This window comes from Notamacropus eugenii, chromosome 1 (assembly GCF_028372415.1).
Source record: "Notamacropus eugenii isolate mMacEug1 chromosome 1, mMacEug1.pri_v2, whole genome shotgun sequence".
In the NCBI taxonomy this organism is placed as follows: Eukaryota; Metazoa; Chordata; class Mammalia; order Diprotodontia; family Macropodidae; genus Notamacropus; species Notamacropus eugenii.
The window spans coordinates 453,500,228-453,526,952 of NC_092872.1; the positions used below are offsets into that span (position 1 = coordinate 453,500,228).

General features: G+C 43.4%; 1 protein-coding gene across 2 annotated transcripts in view; it reads right to left on the reverse strand.

Annotated features, from left to right (window-relative positions):
* Positions 1-24,228, reverse strand: part of CHST8 (carbohydrate sulfotransferase 8) — a 214,770-nt gene extending 190,542 nt beyond the window's left edge. For both annotated transcript variants that reach the window (XR_011972126.1, XM_072632031.1), the window contains exon 1: positions 22,998-24,228. The gene's annotated coding sequence lies outside the window, so the exon portion shown is untranslated. The remainder of the gene's footprint in view (positions 1-22,997) is intronic.
* Between the last annotated feature and the right edge of the window lie 2,497 nt (positions 24,229-26,725).

Consider the following 26,725-nt stretch of genomic DNA (forward strand, 5'->3'; position numbering starts at 1 on the left):
AGGTCAAGTAGACATTAAGTAGCAGAGTCTGTGGGGGTCATTCTGGCAATGTTGCTGACCTTCTATGAGAGAGTCACTGAGTGAGCTCAGGCCCAGTAATGCCACTGACCTGTCCAAGATTAGGCTATGGGAATATCATGTCCTAAGAATGCAGTTAAATCGTTCAAGAGTCACTTCGAGTCCTGGCATGGGAGGAGAGCTTCACTCCTACCCCTGACCTATAAGGGTGTCTCACCAACATCAATAGGGATAATATGCTACTGAGATATTGAGAAATCCAATCATGGATCTGCCCTCAACCTGTGATTTCACCATCTGGATGGGGGATGGGGGCAGAAGGGGTTCCTGGCATGGGAACTCCATCCTTCAGTGCAGATCATAATCTGTTTATGACTGAATAGATATGTCCTATCCACAGCGGTTGCATGACTTCCCCAGAATCACACAACTAATAAGTTTGAGAGACAGGATTTGAACCCAAGGTTTTCCAAGTTCAATTCCTGCACCGTATTTTACTAAATCCAGGCTATCTCCTTCACAAATGGACTGAAAACAATGAAAAGCAAAATGCAGCCCAGAATGGAGAGTCGTGGAGTCTGGGACTGTTCCTAGCCCAGTAGAAAACCCAAAAATACCCTGCCTTAGAAATGCGAGGCAGAGGAGGGGAGAGAATTGGCAACAAATTTGTTTTTAAAATAAATTCCTTGTTTGATTTCTTGGAAAGGATTGGAAGAAGGGGTGCTAATGAATCTTTTCTGGGGAGAGGCATCATGTGAATCCTCGCCAGAGCCGCTTAGCTCTTGTACTGTAGGGAGTTAACCTGATTGATTCTCTGCCTGACTCAGCCTACAATTGATGTGCTGGATTGTGGTGAGGGGAGGCAATGGTAACCAATGGAGCCTGGAAGCAGGAATTCTGTCTCCAGCCCAGTGATTGGAGAGAGAGAGAGAGAGAGAGAGAGAGAGAGAGAGAGAGAGAGAGTGTGTGTGTGTGTGTGTGTGTGTGTGTGTGTGTGTGTGTGGTCTAAAGGGCAGCAGTCTCTGCACTGGCTGTTTATTCTTCCCGTAGCTTCCTGAGGAAAAGAGATTCCTGCAGAAAAACACCACCAGTCCCTCAGGGCACAGGTGCCCACTTCTCTTCCTGCAGGTTTACCCAGCACCTTGTGCAAAGGGCTTACCAAGTATTTCTTAACAACTGAGAGAGAGGCTCAAAATGAAATCTGACTGTCACTGTCTAAAACAGGGGTTCTTAGCCTGGGTTGGAGAATTTGGTTTTTGTTGTTGCTCATGTTGCTGTTTTTAAATACTGGGATAACACTTTCAACAACTGTTTTCCTTTGTCATCTTGCCAAATGTACTTTAGTTTATATATTTAAAAGCATTCTTCTGTGAAAGGGGATCCACAGACTTCAGCAGAATGCCAAAGGGATCCGGGACACATACACAAGTCTAAAAATTCCAAATTGCACCTGAGTTTCACTTTTGGAGATGCCAAAACATGTCCCATTTAGAAGAAGCAGTCCAGAAAAATAAGAACTTTGTATTATCTTCATGTAAGGATGGGAAACATTCCAAGATCCCTCAAAGAATTAGAGGCCTTACCTACTTCTACCTATATGTCCCTGAGGTCTGGTGCAAAGCTATCTTTGGCCAGGTACCTCACAGGGCTCTCATAAAAAGCTGCTTCAACTGTTCTTGTATGAGTATACAAGGCATGGCCTGAAAGAGATGACTCATTTGGACAGAGGAATCTCATGGTACCTGACATACAAAATTCCTTCCAGGAAATGAGTGGAAGGAGAAATAAGAAAAAACTGCAAAGGGACTTATAAGATCATCTTAGTCAACTCCCTCATGTTACAGAAGAGGAAACAGAAGGTCAGAGAGACAGTCATTGGCCCATGACTGTAGGAAAACTAAATGCCACAGGCAAGATTGGAATTCAGCACTAAGCTCACTACACTTTGGAACAGGTTGTAGAGGAAGAAACAATCCTGAGTTTCTCAGTCAAGAGATGGTGCAGCTGCCTGGAGCTCCTTTGGGAAATATTTAGGAAGAAAGTTCTCAATTGAAAAATCAACAGGCTCTAGTGGGGTCAGAAGGAATGAGTTTGGTGGTTTGTTGGATCGACTTCAGTCAAACAGGAGCCTCAGGAAATGAATGCAAATTACTCCTGGGGATAATGCAGTCTGATTCATCCCTGATAGAAATCTCACCTGTGAGTGTTCACTCTAGGATGCCTCTGGCTCCCACCTTTTCCCATAGGGGAAATGCTAACATCTGGTTATGACCTTCTATATATAGACTCTGTTTCTATTCCTTTCCACACATTCCCCAATCCTCCAGATGGAATAAGGGATATTTAAGGGATGGAATAATTACTTCAATGGCAAGTCTCTCAGAGTCTCACTATTTAAGGCCAAAGGTGTCATTGACCATTGCCTCCAGCCATTATGTAATTGAACAGAAGTAGGTTCTTTAAAGGGAGCATGGGCTAGGCTCTCGCTTAACTTAGATAGAGAGGGAACCCAATTTGTTCTCTATAAGGGGTGACCATACCCCTGCTGAATCTGTGATGTGACTCTGGGAAGAACATTAAGGCACTGTGGATCGATTTGTTATATCCCTCGCACCCCATCAATGTAATCTCCTTGAGGGCAAGAACAAACAATTTTGTCTTTGTTTAGCTATCCCTAGAAACTAGTATATTGCCAAAGACATAGTAAGGGTTCAATAAATGCTTCTTGAATTGAACTATTACTGACTGGACCCCCACCAGAGCAACTTGAGCCTCAGGTCTGATGTTTTGGATCAGTGACCACCAATCTCAGCCAACCATTTTTTCTGTTTCATCCACCCAAATTCAATCCCTTGGATGGTCAAGCAGAGGAAAACAAACAGTAAAAACAAGATACAGTCCTTTGAGGGGACTACAGTCTGGCAGGAAGTCAGCACTTACTCATAGATGGAAAGACAGATGTGTGATTGAGCCTTTATTAAGTACCTTCTATGTGCTAGATGATAGAGAACAAAAATCCTTACAAGCAAGTTCTACATTGTACTGTATTAAATATAACAGCTTTAGGTGTTCAGAAAAGAGAAATCCCTCTGAGCTAGAGTAGTCAGGGAAGGCTTCCTGAAGATGGTAGGCTTGGTTCTGGACTTGATGGCCAGGAAGGCAAGGTAGAGAATTCATCTAAGGATGCTGGTTCCCTACTGTTCAGAAGCGACACACTTTCCCTTGTCATTTTAATGATATGGCTTTCAAGGCAGAGACACTCTTTTTCTAAACTGTTCGCATATTTAAGACAAAGCTGCTTACACTGAGATGGAGGTGTGAGAGTCTCTGGTAAGTGCCATAGCTTTATTTTTGTTGGCTAATCAGGAGAATTCAACAACGTCGGTGCCATTTATCTGAAACAGAACATTAATTTTTACTGTCATTAGAGTCCATTCCAATTTTGTAATAACATAAAAAGTTAAGAGTCTAATTTATCCATGCAGATCTTGTTAGCATCCAATTTCCACGCAATATACCATATTCTTAGGAAAGCTGACAAAGCAGACAGACTTTTACTGTATCCAAAGGAGGCATAGAATGAATCATCACATCCCACGGGGGTCTCATCCCTACGACCAAAGCAGGGCAGGGAGAAATTTCAGGGCACTGTTTTCTCTTCCCCTTCTTGTTTCCCTAACAAGATCCTCCATTCTTAGAAATCATAGGGGACCAGAACCATAGACACAGACCAGGAAAGGACCCCCCTCTAGAGATCACCATGTCCAACTCTTCAAACCAATGATCTGGACCCTCTTGCCTCCTAAGATAAGTCCCTCAGAAACCAGTCAATTCAGAGCACAGAATGAAGAAACAGAAAACCAGGAAGATGAACTCTGGTTTCAGAGACCTGTCCTCTGTGGTTTCCAAACACCTCTCAGGCTTGGCTAATAAACTCTGGCAATGAGGACACAGGACATGATGTTCTGCTCTCCTCTAACTGGTATATCTCTGATGCTTTGACTCCAAAGACAGCTCCCTATCTTATAACTTCCCTTCATTTCAGGTTTTCAGTGTCCTGCTCTACAGAGCCCCTTCACTCTGTCATGAAGACCCACATAAATTATAATTGTGCATGTTCACCTTTTACATGTTATTACTACGTCTTCCACAACGTAGCCACTGAAAGGAATCTGCAAAACTAGGAATTGTAGCTACTTTGTTTATTCCTCAGCTAGAAATAGCTCTGGACTGCAGTGGAGGGTCTACCTTTCTTCCTTTAGGGAGTACTTGTGTTACGGAGTACACCAGAGCCAACTAATAGTATCTGTCAGATATAAAACACCTTTAAACACAATTTTTGGCTGTTTACTTGCTAACATAAATTTTAGAGGAAAGGTCACCAGCAACAAACAATCTCCCAATTACCTGCTATAGAGCTCTTCACACAGCCCCCGATGTATTAATCAGACTGTTTATATCCTTTTTTTTATTGTGTACTGTAACCAGTTGGATTCTGAGGGGTACTCAGGGATAAGCAGGGATTTCACAAGGGAGAATGGAAGATGGTGTTGTGAACTTAAGAAATCTCCCTGGCAGTGAGGTTCCAAGGTCACCGTCAGCATCGGGAAGGAGAACTATAAATTACAAAGCTCTGGATGGCTGCCAGGTCCCAGGGAGCGGGATTTAGCATATCACTCTCTAAGCAGCAGGATGAAACCTTAACTCCCTTTCAGAGAGAATTTGAATGGAATTTGTTATAAGAACATTCTGATTGAAATATCACCAATTGGCTTTTTGTGACAACTCTGCAGCGGATTGCAATTGTGGCTGTGTGTGTGTGTGTGTGTGTGTGTGTGTGTGTGTGTGTGTGTGTGTGTGTGTGTGTGTGTGTGTGATGGTGGGGGGTAGGGGGAGGTGTAGAGGAAGGGATGGGCTCTTGAGTTAGCCTGAGATGGTGATGAGGAAAGCTATGGTGATGGAGCCCCATACAATATTTATGAAATCCAGATGAAGCTCTGTGCTTGCAACGAGCTGATATTGTAACACAGACTTCAAAAACTGCCCTGACATTTGCCCAAGATCAAATTTCTCTCCGAAAAGAAAGAAAAATGTCGCACAAAGCTTTGTGATTAAAGAGTCTGGTATACTTTTTTCTTCCTTCTCCCATATTTTTCATTTAAATGCTGGCAATTAATAATGAGATCATGAAAGCTGAGGAATTAGAGTGGTGTATAAAATAATATATTCCACTAGCTTACTTCTTCCTAGTGAAAAGCATCACCAGGTTTCGCTGACAGGAAAAATTATGGGTTTTGACATTTTTATTTTTAAACACTCTTCTACAAGTCCCTCTAACTTCTTAACTGAAGAACACTGACCCTATTTGGATGGAGAAAATATGGTCTCCAAGGAAAAAAGTCATTGTGGTATCATCAGTTCTTTACAAGGAAGAGAACTTCCTCTGAATCACTCCTATCCTCTTTCCTTGTCCCCACTGTGAAAGCTCCAGCATTGTTACTGAGTATTCAGGTCAGAATGATGAGGAAAGTGATGAGGAAAGAATACCAAAAGTGACTAGGAGAAGGCTCCTCTCCAGGGTGGAGAGGGAAGAGAAACTGGGTGGGAAAATATACATTTTATTGGAAAACACTTCAACCCTACTGACCTTATGTCAATAAATTATTTTACTAGTAAATCAGGGCCAATCACCAATAAACTCCGGGGAGCCTGTGGAAGAGAGATTTCCATACTCCAGGAACTTTGTTGTGTATAAGTTGAAGGTGGTCTTATGGGAACACTCTTTTGCTAGCCTCACCTGAGTGGCATGTAACTGGAACACCTCTTTGATTGGAAAAGAAGGTAATTGACCCCCTTTTATCACTCAGAAGACCTGGATGCCTCTGTGTTAAATCTAACCCAAAGATGAACTTTGCCCTATTCCTCCTGACCTGGAATGAGCCGGATGAGCATCCATAGCTGGGATGACAATGATAATTACAAGAAGTGATCTGAATCTATCTGTGGTTATTTTATCTTTCAGAAGAGAGAGCATTTTACTGGCCTCTAGCAAAAATTTAATAATTGAATCCAGAGAGTAGATGGAAAAAAGGGGAGGGATCAAGAGGGTTTTTTTTTTATGATTTCCCTTCCCCCCTCACACTATAAAAGCTTCTATCACCCAGGCTCTTTGTTTTCTTGAAGTAAACAAAGGTAGCCATTAGTTTGGAAGGGCAAAGAACAGATTACTGGCATGCCAACATTTGTGGGAGGAGAGGGGCATCTGGCTAACTGGCCAGGGCTCTGCTGACAATTTAATCTATTATGCCACAGCTTGTTATCTTTCCTTAAGTGCATCTCGTGACTCCAAAGAAATCCGAGCCCCAGAGTTCCACAGCATGGCTTCTCTGATGGTTTCTTCATCGAGAATAAACATCCAGAGGGACCAGCTGCCCTCCCAAGTGGCTCCCGATCTTGCCGGACTGTGTATGTCTTCCTTTTATTGATGAACTTTGGATTCTAATCACCAAAGCTACATATTTCCTATGCAGCACTGCCAGCATGTGTGTGTGTGTGTGTGTGTGTGTGTGTGTGTGTGAGTGTGTGATATTAAAGCACTGCTCAAAAAGACATTAAACACCAGGAGCCAGGACTCAGAGTTCCCAGAGATTCTTGATGATCCAAAGCATAGGGATATTTATGTAGTTTTTGATAAACATTTCATATGAAGTCGCCAAGGAGAAGCCTAATAATTGTCAAGTTTGCATCTTTATGAGCTGTCCATCCGCAAAGACTGGGAAAGAAGTATGCAGTTAATATTGGTTTGACAGTCAATTGGCACTGTGCTCAGGTCTGTTGCATCAAATTAGCATCGATCCATAAAAACATTGCTGAATGATTCCTTAAATCTGCCAAGTCTTCAAATCAATTCTAGAGAAAGCATTGAGAGCTTAGAAAAAAAAAAAAAAACTTTGATAAGCCTCTCATATTAGTTATCACAAAAGAAATGCAAACCTTCTTAATCTGTCTTCAAAACAAAAAGACAGTATTGCTTTTTCAAACTCTCTTTAGCTTCTCCATCTTCACCTACATACCTCAGAAAGTCATTTCTCATGGATCTTACTTGGGAGCCTTGCTTGAAAGTATCAGGTGTTCTGTACATATTCAGCATCCCTCCTCCCAGCCCCTCTCCCACCCCAAGGGTATTTCAATCTGGTCCAAATTCCTTTTCATGTTCACAGTTCATGTTCTCCAGAAAGCCTTCCTGGATTGCCAACACATGACTTTGATCAGACCTTTATTTCTAGTGTTTTCAGCAAATCAAATCTGTTCTTTTTAATCTCTCTGTAGCTTTGGGTGCTGTTACCCCTTCCTTGTAGATACTCTCTTCTCCCTTGGTTGCTGTGACGTTGCTCTCCTTTTATTCTCTCCCTACCTGTATGACTGCTCCTTCTTGGTCTTTTCATGGGGCTTCCCTTTCTCTAATTGTGGGGGGAGAGCACATGAGGTGAGGGGAATGTCTATAATGAACCCCATTTGTTGAATCATCATTCATTCACTACCTCCTAGCCATGACTGTCTCCCAAGGTTCTGATCTCTGTTCTTTCTCTCACGACCCTCTCTCCAGTGGTGAACTCATCAGTTCCTTTGGATTCAGTTATCACCTTTATACAAATGACTCCCAAGTCTATATATCCAGTCCTAATCTCTCTCTTGAGCTAGCCTCGTATTACCACCTGCCTGCTGGACACCAGCTCTTGGATGTCCCAGAGACATTTCAAACTCAACATGGTCAAACAGCACTCAGTATCTTCTCCCCTAAACACCCTCCTCCAATCAAGTCATCACTCACTCACTCCAGTGGGCAACCTCAGAAGCAATTTGGACTTTTCATTCTTTTTCACTCCTATATACAAACCAGTTGCCAAATCTCATCACTTTTCACTTCTGCCACATCTCTCATATGGGATCCCTTCTCATTATTCTCAAGGCCACTACCCTAGTTTAGGTAATTCTCTCTTGCCTGGACTATTACAATTGCCTTTTAACTGGTCTCCAGTCACTCTAAGCCACCCTCCACACAGCTGCCAAAATTATGTTCTTAATACATGCATGATCTGACCACACTGCTTACCTATTCAAGAAATATCAATGTTTCCCTATTGTCCCCAGGATAAAATATAAATATCACAGCCTAACATTTAAAATCTTTCATAATCTAGTGTTCAAGAGTACCTTTTCAGATTTATTTCACATTTCTCACCTATTTTCTGTTCCTAGAATTTGGCATTCCACCTCCCTCCCTCCTCCCTTCCTCCTCTCCTCCCTCCATTTTTTCTCTAATTTCCTCTCTCCCTCCCTTAATCCCTCCCTCCTTTCCTTCTTTTCTTCCTTCCTTTTTTTCTCCTTCCCTTCCTTCCTTCCTTCCTTCCCAAAAGACCTACTACATACTGTTCCGGGGGGCTTCCGGAAGTCTATGTATCTACATATATAGATAGGCCTTTTAATATGTCATATATCCCAATGGAACACTTGTGGGCCATCCAGCAGTTATCCCTCCCTTCTGCTACACAAAAATATTTCAGTTTTTATATATATAAACATAGATGACCCACAATTCAAAGGACACATAACTTGAGTTGTTTTTTTCCTAGTGGAGAGAAGTTGCCCTGATTTATTCCCACTCTCTTACTAAGGGTTTAACAAAGCTACCTGACCCACACAGGAATAAGCCCATGACCTTGGCACTCCTTCACTTTACCAGCTGGAGTTAACCAGCCCCAGACAGCCCAGGGAATAATAATCAGCAGGAAGGTCACTTCATGGGGAGCAAAGTACTGTGTACTTTCTTGGTTCCCTCCTTTCTAGAGGAGTGGAGAAAGAGACCACAGGAAAAGAGGAATGACAGATTTAGGGAGAGACAAAGAAGATATAGGCAGATGCAGTAAAATGTCAATGACTAGGAGTCTGACTAACAAGGCTCCTTGATTTTTACAGCCTTCAGTTTTTAAGAAAAAAAAAAGATAAAAGCATTAGCATATGATGAGGTTTCCAATATTTGCATCTTAAATACTGAAAGACCAAGGGTCAATGAGGTAGTGACTAAAGTGGATATTCTGTTTTCTGTGAATGGAAAATTTTGCCTCCAAACACTGGCTTAAAATGTCAGGCAAGAAAAGAGGTGGCAAGAGAAATTTCCAGAAGTTCAGAGGATGATCAGAAACAGGACAGAAGCCCTTGCTGCAATGTAGTCCCTGAATACGCTCAAGAGCTAATGGGTCTTGGGTATGACAAGACATAGGTGTATATCTCCTCCCCTCTCTGTCCCTCTTTCCATATCCTTACAATTGGGATAATAATCCTTGTTCTACTGACCTCACTGGGATTTTGTGAAGACTAGAAGAGATAAATACAGCGGCTCTGGAGTCAAAGGGATGGGGCAAATTCTGCCTCTAACCTTTGTTACCTGTGTGACTTTGGGCAAGTTACTTAAATTCCCTGGGTCTCTGTTTTCTTTTCTGTAAAAATGACATTTTGGACTTGATCAGGGATGGGGAACCTGTGGCCATGAGGCCACACCTGGCCCTCTAGGTCCTCAAGTCCAGTCCTTAGACTGAATCCAAACTTTACAGAATAAATCCAGCTTAATAACAGGATTTGTTCTGTAAAACATGGACTCATTCAAAAGGCCGCACCCAAGGACCTAGAAGGTCACACATGGTCTTGAGGCTGAAGATTCCCCCATCCCTGGACTAGATGGCCTCTGGTATTCCTTTTAGCCAGCACTGATCTGGTAAATGTTTGACAACCAGTTCTACTAGGGAAGAGAGGAGGGGTGGGAATGTAAGCACTACCTACCTTTACATTATATCTGCTCTTTTCATATTTTCTCCATTACTTTCTTAAGTCTAGATAATCCACAAAAACAATAAATCAAGCCTGTTATGTAGCATTTGCCAGTTTCTGATATAAATGCTTGCACTAAAAATTTAACATTTGGCTTGGTAAGAGTTGGCTCCAGCTCGGCCGTACTTAGAAGTCTATATCCATGATCTTATGGATGCAAATGTGTTTTGTAACTGCTAAAGCTCTGTGTAGGTGCGATGGGAGCTGTTATTTTTAAATTGATCAATTTTATTTTAACACATCATACAAACTCTGACAAACACAATTAAATCCTCCAAACAGGCAGGAAAACCAGGATAAAAGGGTACATGCAACTTTACCATTTGTTGATGGAAAAGATGTGTGCCTCAACTTTAATAAGTTAGCATGAACATTGTCTATTACTTTTAAATGAGTTCTGTTACCATCTAAACTTGTTTTCATGCAGACAGTTGCAGGTATTGTGCATACTGGTTTTTTGAGTCCACTTTTCACTCCAATGAAAGATGATAATAAGTGTGGGTCAAGGAGCTTGGAAGACACAATCTTGCCTAGTGAGGGTTGATGGGAAAGCCAGAAGTGGACCGGCTGTGGTGGCTGTGGTGGTATGGTCCAGCATTAAGGATAAGCTTAAGAGTCTCATTCAGAGTCTGCAGGAGTCATAAGAAGTTGAATCACCTGTGTAGAGACTATTCTTGCTAGAATAGCTAGCAAGGACCCAAAATGTGGGAATAGTGGCAGTGTGGATAATGGCAGAAGGAAGATTAATGTCAATGCAAGCAAAGAGACCAGAACTGCAGGCAGGAAATAGCAAAATGAGACTTGCCCTGGAGAAATACAAATTCACAGGTACTTCGGAAATAATCTGAGCTCCAAGGATTTTCAGAGAGCACAAGACAATAGCAATGCCAAGAGATGCATTTGGGGGTGTAGGCAATTGCCCAGTCACTGAGTATCAACTAGTTGGAATATCTATATGTACAAGCAAAATGGATTATTCTATTCAAGCCAATCAAGTATTTATTGAGCATCGACTGCATGCCAGGAACTACTAAGTAGCACCTACTACATGTTCTAGGGTCTAGGGCTACAAAAAGAAAAAAAAAGAATATTTTCTTCCTGTTCTATCAGTGAGACTAAATTGACATATCTAATGGACATTATAGCAGCACTTTTTGTGGTAGTAAAAAAACTGAAAAAGGTAGATGCCCACTGATTGGTGAATAGGCACATGAAACTAAAGAAATATTACAGTGCCATAAGAAATGACAAAAATGAAGAATTCAGAGAAGCATGGGAAGCCATGTAATAACTGATACAAAATAATCAGAACCAGGAAATAATATACACAGTGACTATGAGAATGCAAATGAAAAGGACAAAATAAAACAACTGAAACTGAATGCCACAAAATTATAAGGACCAAGTTTCACTCCAAAAAGAGATATGAAACAATACTTCTTAACCACTTTGTTGCAGTACAATATTAGGAAACCATGGGTGTAGAACACTGTATAGAACATCAGAGTTCTCCAATACATAGTTGGCTTTACTGAACTTTTCCTTCTTAAAAAAAAAAATCTTTATTATAAGAGAAGATTCTCTGGGAAAAGGTTGGGAGAAAGATACAACAGGAAACAAAAGTGAAATAAAAACAAAAGATACCAATTAAATGTATTTTATAGACTACATAAATTATAGACTATAAATTAAATAGAAGAAAAATGATTGAGGGGAGGCACAAGGATGTGGAGGATGGGATTAGAAAAGGATCCCAGCTGAAAGTGATAGGAGCTAAGCTTTGAAGGAAAAGAGGCAGAGATAAGGAGAAGTTGTATTTTAGGCATGGGGGATAAATAGCTGGTACAAAGCTAAGGGGGCTGGAGATGGCATGACCTGTGTAAGGAACAGCCAGAAGGTCAGTTTAACCAGAATAAAGAACCTTAAGTGGTATAACGTGTGATGAAGCTGGAAAGGTAGGCTAGAATCAGGTTGTGAAGGGTCTTAACTATCAAAGAGAGGAGTTTGTATTTGACCTTACTGAGAACCAACTTGTGCCCAGAGGTAGGTTCCATAGGAGGTGAAAAATGAGGGTACTAAAAATATATAATAAATATGTAAAAATATGTAATAAATAAAAAATGCTATGTCAGGAAAGGGAAAGCTGCAGTAATCATACCAGGCTGCGTGGAGGTGGGTGAGAGGGGAAAGGATTCATTCTGGGACTTGCAGAATAAATTGGATTTGAATGGGCACAAGTACGGGGGAGCAGGAAACACCATGCACAAATACACAAAGGCATGAAAAAGACTGGAAAAGCTACAATGACAATGGCCAGACTGGATTATCCAGAGAATTCAATCAGGGTAGACTGTCTACATAATATTAATTAATTCTATCAAACAGTGGGAGTTTTTATGCAAATGATTTCTATCTGGGGTCATATGTAGGGCCCTGATTTAGAGTGTCAGTTTGCATTTGAGATTTCAACCCTTCTGATAAATTGTTTGTAGCGGTTTGAGCCATCTAATGTACTTTATTTCCTTGATAACATTCCTAGTAGGCTGAGGAAAGCTCTCTGAGGTGCTTAGAATGGTGCTTTGCAGCACAGTAGATAATATGATGGGAAGCTTTTGTTTTAAACGCTGCATTGATGAAGATATTAAAAATATACTTACATTTTTGAGATAAGAAGAAAATAGTAGACTATAGTTACCCAAAAGCAGAGCAGGCTGATAAACCTCAATATACCCCCTGGTCCCACTCATACAAGGTAATCCTCAGCCCCTCACCCCTGCCCCAATGTACAACATATATGTACCAAGCCAAGGAGTAAACCTCAAAAGGCCTTACTAGTCACACCCAGGACTGTCAAAAGAGCATCTCTCTAGTCAAACTGGGGGAAAACACAGCTTAGACCAAACACCTAGGGCATAAGAATACTATAGTGAAAAAGGTATTAGCTCTGGCATCAGAGGACCTGGTTTTAAATCTCACCTCTGACATTTACTCTCGGTGAATTCCGGTGAATTAGGCAAATCACTTCACTTCCCTGGATCTCAGTTTTCTCATCTGTAAAATGAGGCAGCTGGATCACATGACCCCTAAAGTTCCATCCACTTCTAGATCTATAAGCCTATGATTCTGCTAATGAGGACCAGGTTACCCAAAAGGGTGGAAGAGGGTGAAGATTTCTCAGTTCATAAGTTCAGTCCCTCCTGGTCACCTCTCCCTTTCAGTTACAAAATGGCCCCATGTTTTTCCTAGTCCTGATTTGAGGGTGAGGAATGGTCAGACCTGCATTCTTCTTGCCTATGGAACCAGCCCAGAACTGTGATGAGTGACAGGACAAGGTTGCTGTGACCTAGACCACATGACATGCACTTTCAATGTCTCTCTGAGTCTTCTCTTCTGAAAAAACACAGCCAGGAATAGGGATGTGGTGGGAATAGGGTAGGGTGACTCATCACTCTGTCTGCCCAAGAACCCAGCGACCAGAGGAGAAGAAGGTGAGTCAAAACGTGAGCTGGGTTAGGAAGAAGTGAATGTTTCAGAAAGAAGGAACAGAAATGAGGGGAAATTTAATGAGCTCACAGCCAAGTAATCTCTTTAGCCATAACAAACACCAGAGCGTGGGAGGTGGGATGGGGAAAGAGGAGAAGGAGCGACATAGAATGGTCATAGGATAATAGGTGGGAATGGGGCCCAGACAAGGGAGAAAGGCAAAATGGAAAGACGAAAAGAAAAATCACAGATCTCAGTATTTTGGAATCCACCTCAGAGAACTCCACCTCAGAACCTAATCAAGGATCCCTTTTACAGCATTCCTGACAAGTGGGCCTCTAGCCTTTGCTTGAAGATTTCTGGTGATCCAAAATGACCACCGTTTAAACCAATTGATTCTGTTTTAGAACAGTTCTAAATGCTAGGCAGTTAGAAATGTTGGAGTCCTCCTCTCTTCAGAGTCTACTCGTTGTTCCTAGAGCTGCTTTCTGGGGTCAAATGGAATAAATCTATTCCTTTCTCCACATGACAACCCTTCAAATCCTTCAAAGGCATGAAGATAACAATCAGGTTCCCTGTTTCTCTATGAGTCTTTCTTCTCCAGGCTGAAGAACCCTAGTTCTTTCAAATGATTCTTGCATGGTATGGTCTCCAGTCTCCTTAACATCTTGTCATCCTTCTTTAGACACATTCCAGTTCAAAAAGGACTTACTTAGCCCTGTGTGGTGATCTGCACCTGATATTCAGGGACACTGGGGTTGGTGGATTGCCGAGCTTTGGACTTCTGAGCTAACACTGATATTGTTAACTCCAGAAGTGGGGGAGAACATCAGAGTGCAGCAGCAGCAGCATCTCATCACTAGCATTTACATAGTTCTTTAAGGTTTGCAAAACACTTTACAAATATCTCACTTTTTCTTCATTGGGTGGTAGGAGCTATTGTTATCATTCCCATTTTACAGATGAGGAAATTGAGGCAGAAGGCAGTTCAGTGACTTGCCCAGGGTCACACAACTACTAAGTGTCTCAGGCAGGATTTGAGTCTTCCTGACCACTTTATCCACTGTGCTACCTAGTTGTTTCTAAGAGGTGGGAATCAACCCAGGTCCAAAACACAGCAGAACAAAAACTTCAATGTGGATCACTGGTGGGATCATCCTGTGTGAGTGATGTAGCCAAAGAAAGATCCAGAGACCCCTTCTGGAAAGGAGAGGAGAGGAGAGGACAGGACAGGACAGGACAGGACAGGGGAGGAGAAGAGAGGAGAGGAGAGGAGAGGAGAGGAGAGGAGAGGAGAGGAGAGGAAAGGAAAGGAAAGGAAAGGACTCTCTATCTATGTTGCCTAAAATGTGCTATTTAAAACTGAACAATATTCCACATTGTTCTGAAGAGGACAGAGAAGAGGAGCACTATCTCCTTCCTCAATCTATACACTACACTTCTGAATGGATGGGAGAGAGGCACAGGGGATGAAGGAGGGGAGAGATTGAAGAAATGAGAGGAAAGGAGTATATCAAGAGAAAAGCAAGAAAGACCACCAGTTCACCTTTGACTCCTCTATGCCCAGGATGTCAGGCCAGATCATGTATTTCAAATCAGGGAGTCAGAATGAGGGAGTGAAACATGAGGCACATGAAACACAGGGGTCACAGAAGCCAGAAAATTTAACAGGATACAGAGAACATGGATGCCAGGGGCAGAACCAGTTCACAAAATTATAGGGCCTCAGAGCTGAAAGGTATTTTCATGTTTATCTAATTTAACTCCCTCATTTTATAGGTGGCATAACTGAGATCCAGAGAGAAAAATTGACTTGCTTGAGGTCACACAGCTAATAAGTATCTGAGTCAGAAATTAAATCCAGGTCTCCTGATTCCACACCCAGTGTCCTTTCAATAATACCATTCTGCTGCTCATGACAATAATGAAGTCCATGTAGCCAGTCAACACCAAGAGTATTGCATGTTGGGGGGGGGGGGGAGGAGATTAAAGGACAGAGTCAGCACCTTGGAGAGCTGCTGGATTTGAGGGACCTACAGGGAATAATCTATCCAGATTAGGATACTGTCCAGCATTGCTTCCATCTAACCCCCTATTACCAGTGATGTTCTGCTGCCTTTCCAGCATTGCTTCCATCTAATCCCTTATTACCAGTGGTGTGCTGGTTGGAGGTGGCTCAAACCCAGAGTCAACTGTTAAGTTTTTAGGATAAACATTTACACCTTGGAAATTGATATTCTCCAATTCAGGGCTTGCCTTACTGTTTTGTTTATTGTCTAGAATAAAAAGTGATGGAGAATATGTTCATAATTCAGATTAAACTTTAAGGTGTGTTTACATGTGTATGTATTTGAAGAGCTGATTGTTAAACATTTACCAGCATGCCACTGCCTATTTCCCTTATGAGAGCAAGTCCCCAGCAAGCCCAGTTTGCAAGTCATGATAAATAATGACAAATATTCACATAGTAGTATAAGTTTAGTTAAGCACTTTACAGATATTATCTAATTTCAGCCTCACAACCACCCAGTGAGGTAGCTATAATTGCTATCTTCATGTTACACATAAGGAAACTGAGGCTGAGACCTACCTGTACAAGATCATGAAGCTAGTAAGTGTCTGAGGCAGGATTCAAACTCAGGCCTTCTTGACTCCACATCCTAGGCACAGTTTTCTATGCCTTTAAATACAAAGACTTACCTAAGAATGAGTGAGGTAGCCAGGATAAGACACTGTTCTCTGTCAGAAGCATATGCCTGATTCTAGCCTAGTGTAATCCAATATAAAGACACTAGGGACATCACTTAAAGAGCACCAGCTGGGTGGCACAGGGGACAGAGAGAGCTGGTCCTGGAATCAGGAAGACTCAAATTCAAATCTGGCTTTAGACACTAACTAGCTTGTGACTAGCTTGCGACAAGTCATTTAACCTCTGGGTGCCTTGTTTCCTCATCTGTAAAATGGGGGTAATAATAACACCTATCGTATTAATATCAATAATAAAGGGTTACTATGAGGATCAAATGAGATAATATTTGTTAATATCTTAGTATAGTGCCTAGCACTTAATAAATGTTTATTCCCTTCCTCCGAGGGCTAGACAACTGAGAAATGCAATGGTGATACTTGTCCTTAAAGGACAGGGGGGTGGGGTGGAGAAAGAGGTTGTCACGCAAGGTTCTGTTCTTCATACACATGTGTGCCTTAACCAAAACAATCAGACAAAGTCTCTCAAGGACAACTTCTCAGATCCCCAGAGAAAAGAACATTCCAGTCCTAAGGCACTGAGCAGAATTAGAGAATCAGCTAAGGATTCCATTCTGGCTCCAACACTGGCAATCCTGTAATTCCTCGGCAAATGACATCCAACCCGCTCCAGTATGGCCTTCATCTCTACTTTGTTCATTTACCTTGAAGCCAGTCTATATGTGTTCTACCCCACCTTTGCCTTACCTGCATCCTATCCTGGGACAATTTCTTCAACACTATAGATATTTAATAAATGTTTGTAAGATCAGACATACACTCAAGCCAAGAAGCATTTATGAAGCACTTGCTGCGTACTTAGACACTGTACTAACTGCTGGAGACACAAAGAAACGACAAAAAAATAGTCCATGCACTCCAAGAGCTCACAATCTAATGGAGGAGACAACTTTCAAACAACCTCTTACAAATAAACTACACACAAGAAAAAATTAAAGCTAATCTCGAAAGGAAGGCATAGCCTTCTACTAGCAATAAAGGGCCCTGGGAAAGGTTTCTTGTAGAAAGTGGGATCTTGGTTGAAAGAAGCCAGGGAAACCAGGAGACAGAAATGAAGAAGAAGAGAGTGAAAACTAGGTAGCTGACTTAGTATGATCCCACACGTACGTGCAGAGCCCAGACCCCCAGGAATGTGTACGTGCAAACCGTGACTTTCCAAAAGGTTGCTTTTGAGAGAGAATCAATATTGTTTCTTCTTGTCAACTGATGTGAACACAGGCATCCCCCCTCTCTTGTCCAAGCCTGGGACTAAAGTTGAATTTTTAACCAACCTAAGAACATTGTTAAGCCAGCAAAGCCTCTCACAGGCCATTTCCCTCCCTCCTGGTGCTAGCAATCCATATTTTTCCTACTAACAGTGTTCAGGGTCAAATAATCTAGGTTCAAATCTGAGTTCTGCCATGTGTGACCTTGAATAATGATAATAATAGTAATAGCAGTTAGCATTTGTATAATGATAAATGACAGGTTTGCAAAGTGCTTTATAGATATGTTGTTCCAAGTCTCAGTGCAGTTTTAAACCTTTAAAGCTTAAAAGTGCACTAAGTTGGGACACACCATATTATCTTATTTGATTCTCACAACAACTCTCAGAGGTAGATATTATTATTATCCATCATTTTATACTTGAGGAAACAGATAAAAGTTGAGTGACTTTACCTATTAAGGTAACATAACTATTAAGTGTCTGATATAGGATTTTAACTCAGGTCTTTTTGACCCCAGGTGCAGGGCTCTATCTAATAAGATACCCAGCTACCTTCCTGTGCCTCATATTTCTCCTATGTAGAATAAGGGAGTTAGACTATCAGATGTCAAACATGCTCTGTCTCCAAAATGTAATTGGGAAATATTTAACCAAATAAATAAAAATCTAATAAAATATAGCATTACTTTTAAAAACTAAATCAATGTATGACCTACAGGGATCCTTATGTCTGATTTAGTTTCACTAGACTAGGTAACCTTGAAGCTTCCTTCTAGCTCAAGGTCAATCTTGAGGTCAATTTCTATCAATTGACTATGACAAGAAATACGAAAAGAACAGAAGCTAGAAAGAGTTCTAAATTATCCCCTTTAGTTGGTACCCAGGGGTTTCATTTGGCCTCCTTTGTATGGCACGATACAAAAAAGCCCTTCTGTAGCCTGCCCCTCCTGAATCATTGCCTTGTCATGGCAGAGGGGTTTTCATAGTTCAATGAAACTATGAGCTTTGCCATGCAGTTACCCAAGATGACAGGTCATAGAGTATTCTGACAAAAGGTAATCCCCTAGAGAAGGAAATGGCAAAGTACTCCAGTATCTTTGCCAAGAAAACCCCATGGACAGCATTAAAATGCTAAAAGGTATAAGGAGCCCCTCCAATCAGAAGCTGTACAAAAGGGCCTGGTGTGCTGCGGTCCACAGGGTCACAAACAGACTGAATGACTGAATGAATCGACAGCAGCCTGCCTAGGAGGGTTGTATAGAGTCCCTGTGCTCAGACTCCTATAATGGGACTCATGTGGTATAGTTTGCTCTCTCAGCACAGACCTCCCCAGCACTTAGGCATCCTGACACTCTTGGACAAAGAGGATTTCCATTTATAAGCAAAAAGTCACAGTGATCCATGCCTACTGGCACAAAGTCTTTAACTGATCATTATAAGGCAGACAACTACATACAAAGCCACTGTCTTCTTAAACCACTACATTAACCTTGAGTGTAACTTGTTATGTACTAATGGTTTGGCTAATTCCCCTCTACAATGTTTACTGATTCTAATGGCATTCATTATTCATTCAGAAAGTGAATTCTTTTATCCACATTACTGTCCAGGCTCATGTCCTCTTGATGAGAAGTTTTAAGATTTCTGCAACAGTGAAACCAGAAAAGGAAGTGGGGAGGTAGAGGTTAGTTTGTATGCTTTCCCAAATTAGAACCAGATGGATGCAGCATGTATGGATAGGTAGCACCTCTGGTGCCCAGCGAATAGTCCAGACAGAGTCTACATTAGACCAAGCACTACAGTGAGATCTCAAAGAAGCTCTGAGAAAGTTCCTGCCTCTAGAACTGCTCTCTGTGTGATTTGATTCTCAAGCACCAACATCTCCCGGCAAACTTCCTCAGCTGTCTCCTTCCCACCACAGAAGTAATCAACACATAGCAATAAAAGCTTTTACAGTGCCATCCTGTCTGTGATCAGCAAAGTCATAAAAAGCATGGAAGGCAATTGATTTCTGGCATTAATTGTGAGTGAGAGCAATACGATGCATTTTCACAAAGTTTCTATGCAGGACCAACTTATATTGCAGTTCTCAAAAAAGGAACTGGAGACAAAGACTGAGATGAGCCCCCAACACACTTTTTAAATAACCATGTGGCCCAAAAAAGTGAGTTCCTGAACTTTTCCAGACTTATTAGCTTACATAAACAGAGATTTGAATAAATGTTTAAAAAGCTAAATTCCCTGGATGCCCTGTAATCAGTAAATGTTCATTACTGAAACACAGCAAATATGCATGAAATTTCCCAAGTGACATTCTGCTTACAAGATTAAAAAGGCACATCAGAAAGCAACTCAAGTTACAAAGCATCTTCCTCCAGATGCTGGCAGAGAGGAAACTTCCCCAAACCCAAAGGTCACACGAACCCAGCTTGGATCTTCTATGTCTTGGCAGTGACAGGAAATCAGAAGGAGCCTTGCCTTCTGCAGCCTGGGGGATTTATAAATAAGTCATCCACACTTGCTGATTGATGTCTCCATGTAAATAATTAATCCTTGACCTTACACTAAGAAAGCCTTGACTTTTTAATTTGGGGTCTTTTAAAAAAATCAATGCTGGGGAAACATAATTCACTCTCACACAGTCTGGGTCCCGGGTAAATAAATATCCTGTTGAAGCATCAGGGCAGAATGGCCTGGGTTTGGAGTGTAAGTCACTACACAACATGGTACACCGAAGTGGGTATAGCCAGGGTGATGAGAAAGGAGAGGAATTTTTCACCCAGTAAGTGTTTTGTGTTAATCAATTATTGATTATCCATTTCTCAGGGGCTGGGTTTTGGTTGTTCCTGATAGGCTCTGGGCATCAGATCTAAACTGGAGCTTCTGATATCACTATGTAGCCAAATGACAGAGTAGGCTCCCAGCTCAGGCTGCAACTTCCATCCACCTTCCATCCCTCAGTCATTCTACAAATACGCTTTCCTCAGTCTGAGAACTCCAAGTACCCATTCTCTTTGGCTGGGTGGAGGGAGCAGGTGTCGGTAAAAGTTTAATTTAGAAGCTCATGAATTCAAAAGAGGAGCTGGGTGTTTATTCTCCCTACCTCACAAAGCTGCTACCAGGAAGGCAGAACAGAGAACTATGACAAGGTATCTTTTGTCCACCCCCCCCCCCCCTTCCCCGCTAGCATTAGTCCAAGGTGAAGCAAAGGACACTTTGTTTTCAGGGTACTACCCAGAGAAGGGACAGTGGTTATGCTAGTTCTTGGTGTCTCTCTGCCTCCACCCACCCTGGAAACACAGAAATCACAGAACCTTGGGGGTTGTTGTGGGACCTCAGGGATTATTGGAATCCTAGATTCAGAGCTACCAGGGATGGATCTTCGAGGTCATGTAGTCTAACTTCCTCATTTAACAGAGGCTGTGACTTGATTAAGATCACCTAGGTGGCAAGTGGCACAGATAGGATTTTAACCTATGTCCTCTGACTCCAGATCTAGCACTTCCTTTCCAACTCCTTTGTCCCCCTCTCCTCCGCTGTACCATGTTGCTGCTACTAAGTGTGGAGTCTCGAAGACGTCATAAGGTCCAGATCTAGACTCTCTGTTAAGGTACGTGTAACCCCTAGAGGGGCCAGACAATCCCAACTCCAAAGAGCAGCTTTTCCTTTGTTCTCTAGCTGCACTAACCATTTCTATTTGGAGAAACCATAACATTTAGGAAAACCCAAATAGGCCAGTCATTCAAGTTTGAGAGACCAAGAAAACATAATACAATTCCAGAGACAGGTAATATCAGCTATTGGTCCCTCAGCTGCAAAAACTTCGAAGCTAGGGCACCAATGCCCTGGCACTGACTATCAGACCTGGAAGAGGCTTGAGGGACTGTCAAACCAGGCTCTGAAGAAGAAAAGATTTGCAAATCCTTTCCTCTTTAGGGCCTCACTGCATAGTAAGTTTATATTAATAAAACAAATGGGGTTTTGTAACTGCCAATCCTGTATTCTTTCCAATATATCACACTGTTCATGGTTAAGACTAATTCGCGAACTTCTAGAAGGCACTCAAGAGGCTGTACTGGAAGAAAAGTGAGTGAGTCTGCAATTCGAAAAAGAAGCTCTGATCCCCAGATCCCCTTTACAGCCTGAAAGTCCCACTCGAGCTCAGTTTTCAAATGACATGATCTGAGTGAGAGAAGTCTTGCTCTTCTCATAGGAAAAAGTGAGATGGAAGAGGAGAAAGGGAGCCCCTTTCACTGAAGGCTCTTCTCTGTATTCTGGTAACAACAGCTACTTAAGGGGGACCTAGTTAAAGAAGGAGGAAAAGATACACTTAGAAAAAAATATTTCAAGAAGAAAGAGAGAGCATTTTGGGGGGAAATAGAAGTATGCCCCAAAATGGGTATTTTTTTTTTTTAAAAAAAAGCACAACTTAAAATCCTCTAACAACTTCCACTTTGCTACATCGGCCCCATTGCTCAGCCTGTAGTAGAGCAGAAGACTCCAGACCCTGCCAGTGACTGAGGCTCATCGTCGAAGGGACCAGAGGTATAAGCCGAACTCACTTCCCTCTGTGGGTCCTGAACTCAGGATCAAGGAGTAGGAATTTCCAAGGAGCGCTAGAGATATGCCCAGATGGCTGTGTCTCTTTTCAGACACGGAGGTCCGACTTCACTAAGCTTTCCCCGCCCAACCAAGAGGGGGAGCAAGGGAATCCCCTCCTGAATTCAAACCAAATTCATTTAGATACAAACGTGCACCAAACCAGCTTGAGGACCCCAGAAAAAGGCAAATTTTTAAGGATGGGAAAGGTATGGGGGACAATAATTATCATTATCAAATTGCTAGATACAGAAAAAAATATAGAATGAAAATAATCCCAATAGTTTTCTACTTATTGAAATTCTCTTCCACCTCCAGTCACCTCTAAATAAAATTCTGGTATTAAAAGGACATCGCAAACCACACCACACTTTCCCTGAAAGAAAGAAAAAAATCCCACCATAAAAAGAAACCAAAACCTCGCCAAACACCTGACTTACGAATGCGTCCGGAGCCTCCAGTACCCAGAAGCTGTTTCTTATAGGATTACAAACCTTAGGAAATAAGGGACATATTCTCCCCTCTCCGCTTCCAACTCTTGTACCGAAGAGGTGGTGAAAGCCCACCCAGCTTTGGTTCCAGCATGGCACACCCCTTCTGCCCCCACCCCCAAGCCTGCTCGCTATATACCTTCCTTCTCCCCTTCCTCCCACCTACCCGACCCCAGCTCTTACTAAGAGAGAGTGTTCCGGGGTGGCTCAACCCAGCCCGGAGGAAGGCAGCGTTAGTCCACCTATCTGTACTTCAATGAGTTTTCATTTTATTTAAAGTTTCCGCAGCCCGGGCGCCCCTTCTTTCCCCAAAGTGCCCAACTAACGTCACGAAAAGCCTCAGCGGGCCCCTTAGGAGAGGAGAGAGGGCGGCAAACAGACTGAGCTGGAGAGAAGGCTGGGCTGGAACGAAGGAAACTCGCGCATCCCGCCAGCCTCACACCTCCTCCGGCTGCCTAGGGCGCCGCGGCCCTACCCCAGGCGGGAGGAGGAGGGCAGGGGGCGCAAGGAGAGCCGCGCGGGGCTGGGACGCGCAGCTACTCACTCACCTGACTGAGCCGTGGTAGCGAGTAGCAGCAGTAGAGGTGGCGGCGGCGGCGGCGGCAGGCGGTGAAGTCCCAGGGCAGTCGGCGCCTCCAGCCCAGGGGGACTCAAGGAGCTGTCGTCTGCGACTGTGTCCCCTCTTTCCAGAGCCCAAGCGACGCCCGCCCCTGCCCCCACCTGGCTCACTCCTCTCTGGGCATCCGGGAGCGTCCACCAACCTTGCCCAGCCCAACCCAGCCCAGCCCAGCCTAGCCCAGCTGGTGCAACCGATTCGAGCGAGCGCAGCCGAGCCCAGCTCTCCTCAGCTCCTGCTCCTGCTCGGGTTCGGGCTTGGACTCAAGCAGCTCAGCCCTGTGCCCAGCTACTGGCTCCTGGCTTCAGACAAACGGGAACAAACTCGGCTACGGAGGAGGAAAGTGGGACAGGCAATCCGGGAGTAGAGGCTGCTGCTTCCCCCTATTTCTCTCCTTTTCTTCCTTCCTCCTTCTCCCTCTTCCTCCCACCCACCTTTTTTCCTTCCACCCCTCAGCTTCCTCTCTCCCGCCGCTGCCGCCACAGCCGCCTGCCCGGCTCCTTAGCTGGGAAGACTCCCAGCAAAGTGATGCTGTTGCCTCGAGGAGCGGCTGGGAAGAGCGCCCCCGCCCATCCCTGGGAGGAGGGGGCCCAGGGACACTCCGCCCAGCTCCAGCCTGCTGCTGCCTCCTTATCTCCCTCCCTCCTTCCGCAAAGCCGGGCTAAGGAGAGGAGGGAAAGGCTGGCCCACCCGCCTAGGGTCCCCTAGCCTTTGCTTCTGCCTCTAGGGAGGCCGGAGGCTCGCTCGGGGCCGCAGCTCTGGGGTGTGCCTAGGTGCGCTGCGCGGAGCGCGAAGGTGCGGGCTTCCGGGCGCAGCGCCGCGCCGGGCTTTCGGAACCTCGGAGTCAGCGCCTGCGTTCCTAAAAGGGAGCAGTCCGAGAATCCCAAGTGGACTTCGGGGCAAGGTTAGGGTTTGAGGCAGGGCGAAGTGGGGAGGGATGGAGCTGGGTGGGCTTTGGGGCCAGGCAAAGCAGACAAGAAGGAAGTGAGGGAGGGGCACGATCCGGGATCGAGCTCTTCGGGTCCCGGCGTGCACCGATCCAAAAAGCAGAATGTCCTGTCCTTGGCCTTCCTCTCCCTTGCGGTTTCAACTTTCAGGCTCTTGTTCTAGAAGGGCAGCCCCTATGGAAATGTCTGAAACAATAGGCTCCTGAAGGCACAGGCTGGAAGAGGTTAGTCAGGGTCCTGATCTGATGTCCTAAACCACCCTTACCCCTGCCGGCCAGCCCTAACTTTGGCCACTATCCTTCGGGAACATAGCCTGGAGACCTGGGCTCACTGCCAGTCATGGAGCATGCTCGGCTCGGGCCTTAACTGGAGATAGGGGGCATCTGCCGACTATCCTCTAACCTGCCTGCTCCCAGCACCAGAGGAATGGGCAGGGTTCCAAGAGGAAGCCAAAATGGTCCTGGCTCTCAATGCCAATCCCCAGGACTCAAGGCCTGTCTGAGACCTTGTAGACTGTGTGGTTAACAAGACCTGGCCCACAGCATGAGAAGGCTCTTGTGTTTGTAGGGAGGAGTAGAAAAAGTTCATTGAGAAATGTTTAAAAATTTCTCTTTGGGGAACCAGTCCCTCTCCAGCCTAGAATATGCCTGCATCATCAACTGCATCTTAGTAATTATGATCCTGTTTGGTGCATTGTACTTTTCAGAGTGATACCATTTGGGGTCTGATGGAAGAAGGAAGAGAGGCTGCTCAGGCTGCAGCCTGGGACTAAGTGCCTTCTAGGCTGCTTTGGCAGCTAGGTGGCATAGTGAATAGAGCACTGAACTTGGAGTCAGGAAGACCTGAGTTCCAAACCTGCTTCAGATTTACTAGCTGTGTGACCCTGGCAAGTTACTTAACCTCAGCCTCCACTACCCCATCTGTAAAATAGAGATAATAGCACTTCACAGGGTTGTTGTGAGGATCAGATGAGTTACATGTAAACTGTTTTGCAAACCCTGAAGTCTATATAAATGCTAGCTATTATTATTATTACCATCTACAATATTATACTCTCTACCTTCAAGATGATTGTGATGGAGAGAAAATTAAAAGTAAATTGGCCACTTCCCCCTTCCAGAGTTACCAGAATAAAAGACCTCCTTCACTTTTTCAACCACCATTGTCTCAGACTTCCAGTCCACTCCAGTCAACTAGTACTTTTCCTGTCCAGTGACTGGCAACCTCTTACTACCTCTTGCTCCCCAAATCCCTGAATTGCCATCTGCAGCCTTTCTCTTGCCACGTCTTTCTGAACTTTCATCTGTATCTGGATCAGTGTTATGTCTCCTCAGTTCCCACTCTTTTCTTCCCTCCACTTTCTTCCCCCTTACTGTTTTCTTAACTCTTTGTAGTCTGGCTTACAATCTCATCATTCAACAGCCACTACTCTCTAAAGTTATGAATGATCTTTTAATTTCCAAAACTAACCCTTTGATTTTCCAAAACTAATCCTAATTAAATACCTTTTCTAATCCTTACCTTTTTTGACCTTCTCTAAAGACTTTGATAATATTGATCACCCTCTTCTCTTTGTGATAATGCTCCATTTTGGTTGTCCTACTTGGATGACCGTTCCTTCTGTGTTTCCTTTGCTGGATCTTTATCCACCTTAACCTAATAACAGTGGAGATCCCTCAAGGCTCTTTCTTGGGCCCTCTTCTACCTCTATGCCATTTCATTTGGTGCTCTCGTCAGCTGCCATGGTTTCCATTGTTGTCTACAAATGACTTAAATCTACTTGAACAGTCATAATCTCTCTCCCAACTTCCAGGTTCAAATCTCCAACTTTCTAGTAGACATCTCAAACTGAATGTCCCATAGATGTCTTAAGCTCATTGTGTCCAAAATTGATCTTGTTAGTTATCCCTCCAACCTTCTCCTCTTCATAATTTCCTTTTCACTGTTAAGGGTACCATTACCCAGGCTCATAACTTAGGTTTTATTCTTGTCTTCTCTTTCTCACCTCCCTCCATATCCAATCATTGATCAAGTCTTGTCATTTCCACCTTGATAATATCTCTCATATATGTCCCCTTCTCTCCTCTGACACTGCCACCACCCTTCTCCAGACCCTTATGCCTGAACTACTGCAACAGTCTGTTGGTTGGCCTCTCTGCTACAAGTCTCTCTCCATTTCATTCTGTCCTGTCAAATTGGTCTTCCTAAAGCACAAGTCTAACCATTTCAATTCCCTATTAAAAAAAACTCCAGTGTCTCTGTTATCTCCAGGATCAAATACAAAATACTCTGTTTTTCAAAGCTCTTTAGATAAACTGATCTTTTCCTACCTTCCCAATCTTCTTACATCTTACTTCGCTCACATACTCTATGATTTTCTTGCTATTCCTCAAACAAGATGCTCCATTTCCCATCTCTAAGGATTTTGCCTGACTGTCCCCTGTGCATGCAATGCCCTCCTTCATTTCCATCCCTTACCCTCCCCTGGCTTCCTTCAAGCCTCAGCTAAAATCTCACCTCTTGTAAGAATCTCTTTCTAAATATTCATCAATTGGGGAATGGCTGAGAGTGTTGTGGTACATGAATGCAATCGAATATTATTGTGCTATAAGAAATGACGAGCAGAATGCTTTCAGAAAAACCTGGAAAGACTTATGTCAACTGATGCAAAATGAAGTGAGCAGAACCAAGAGAACATTGTACATAGTAAAAA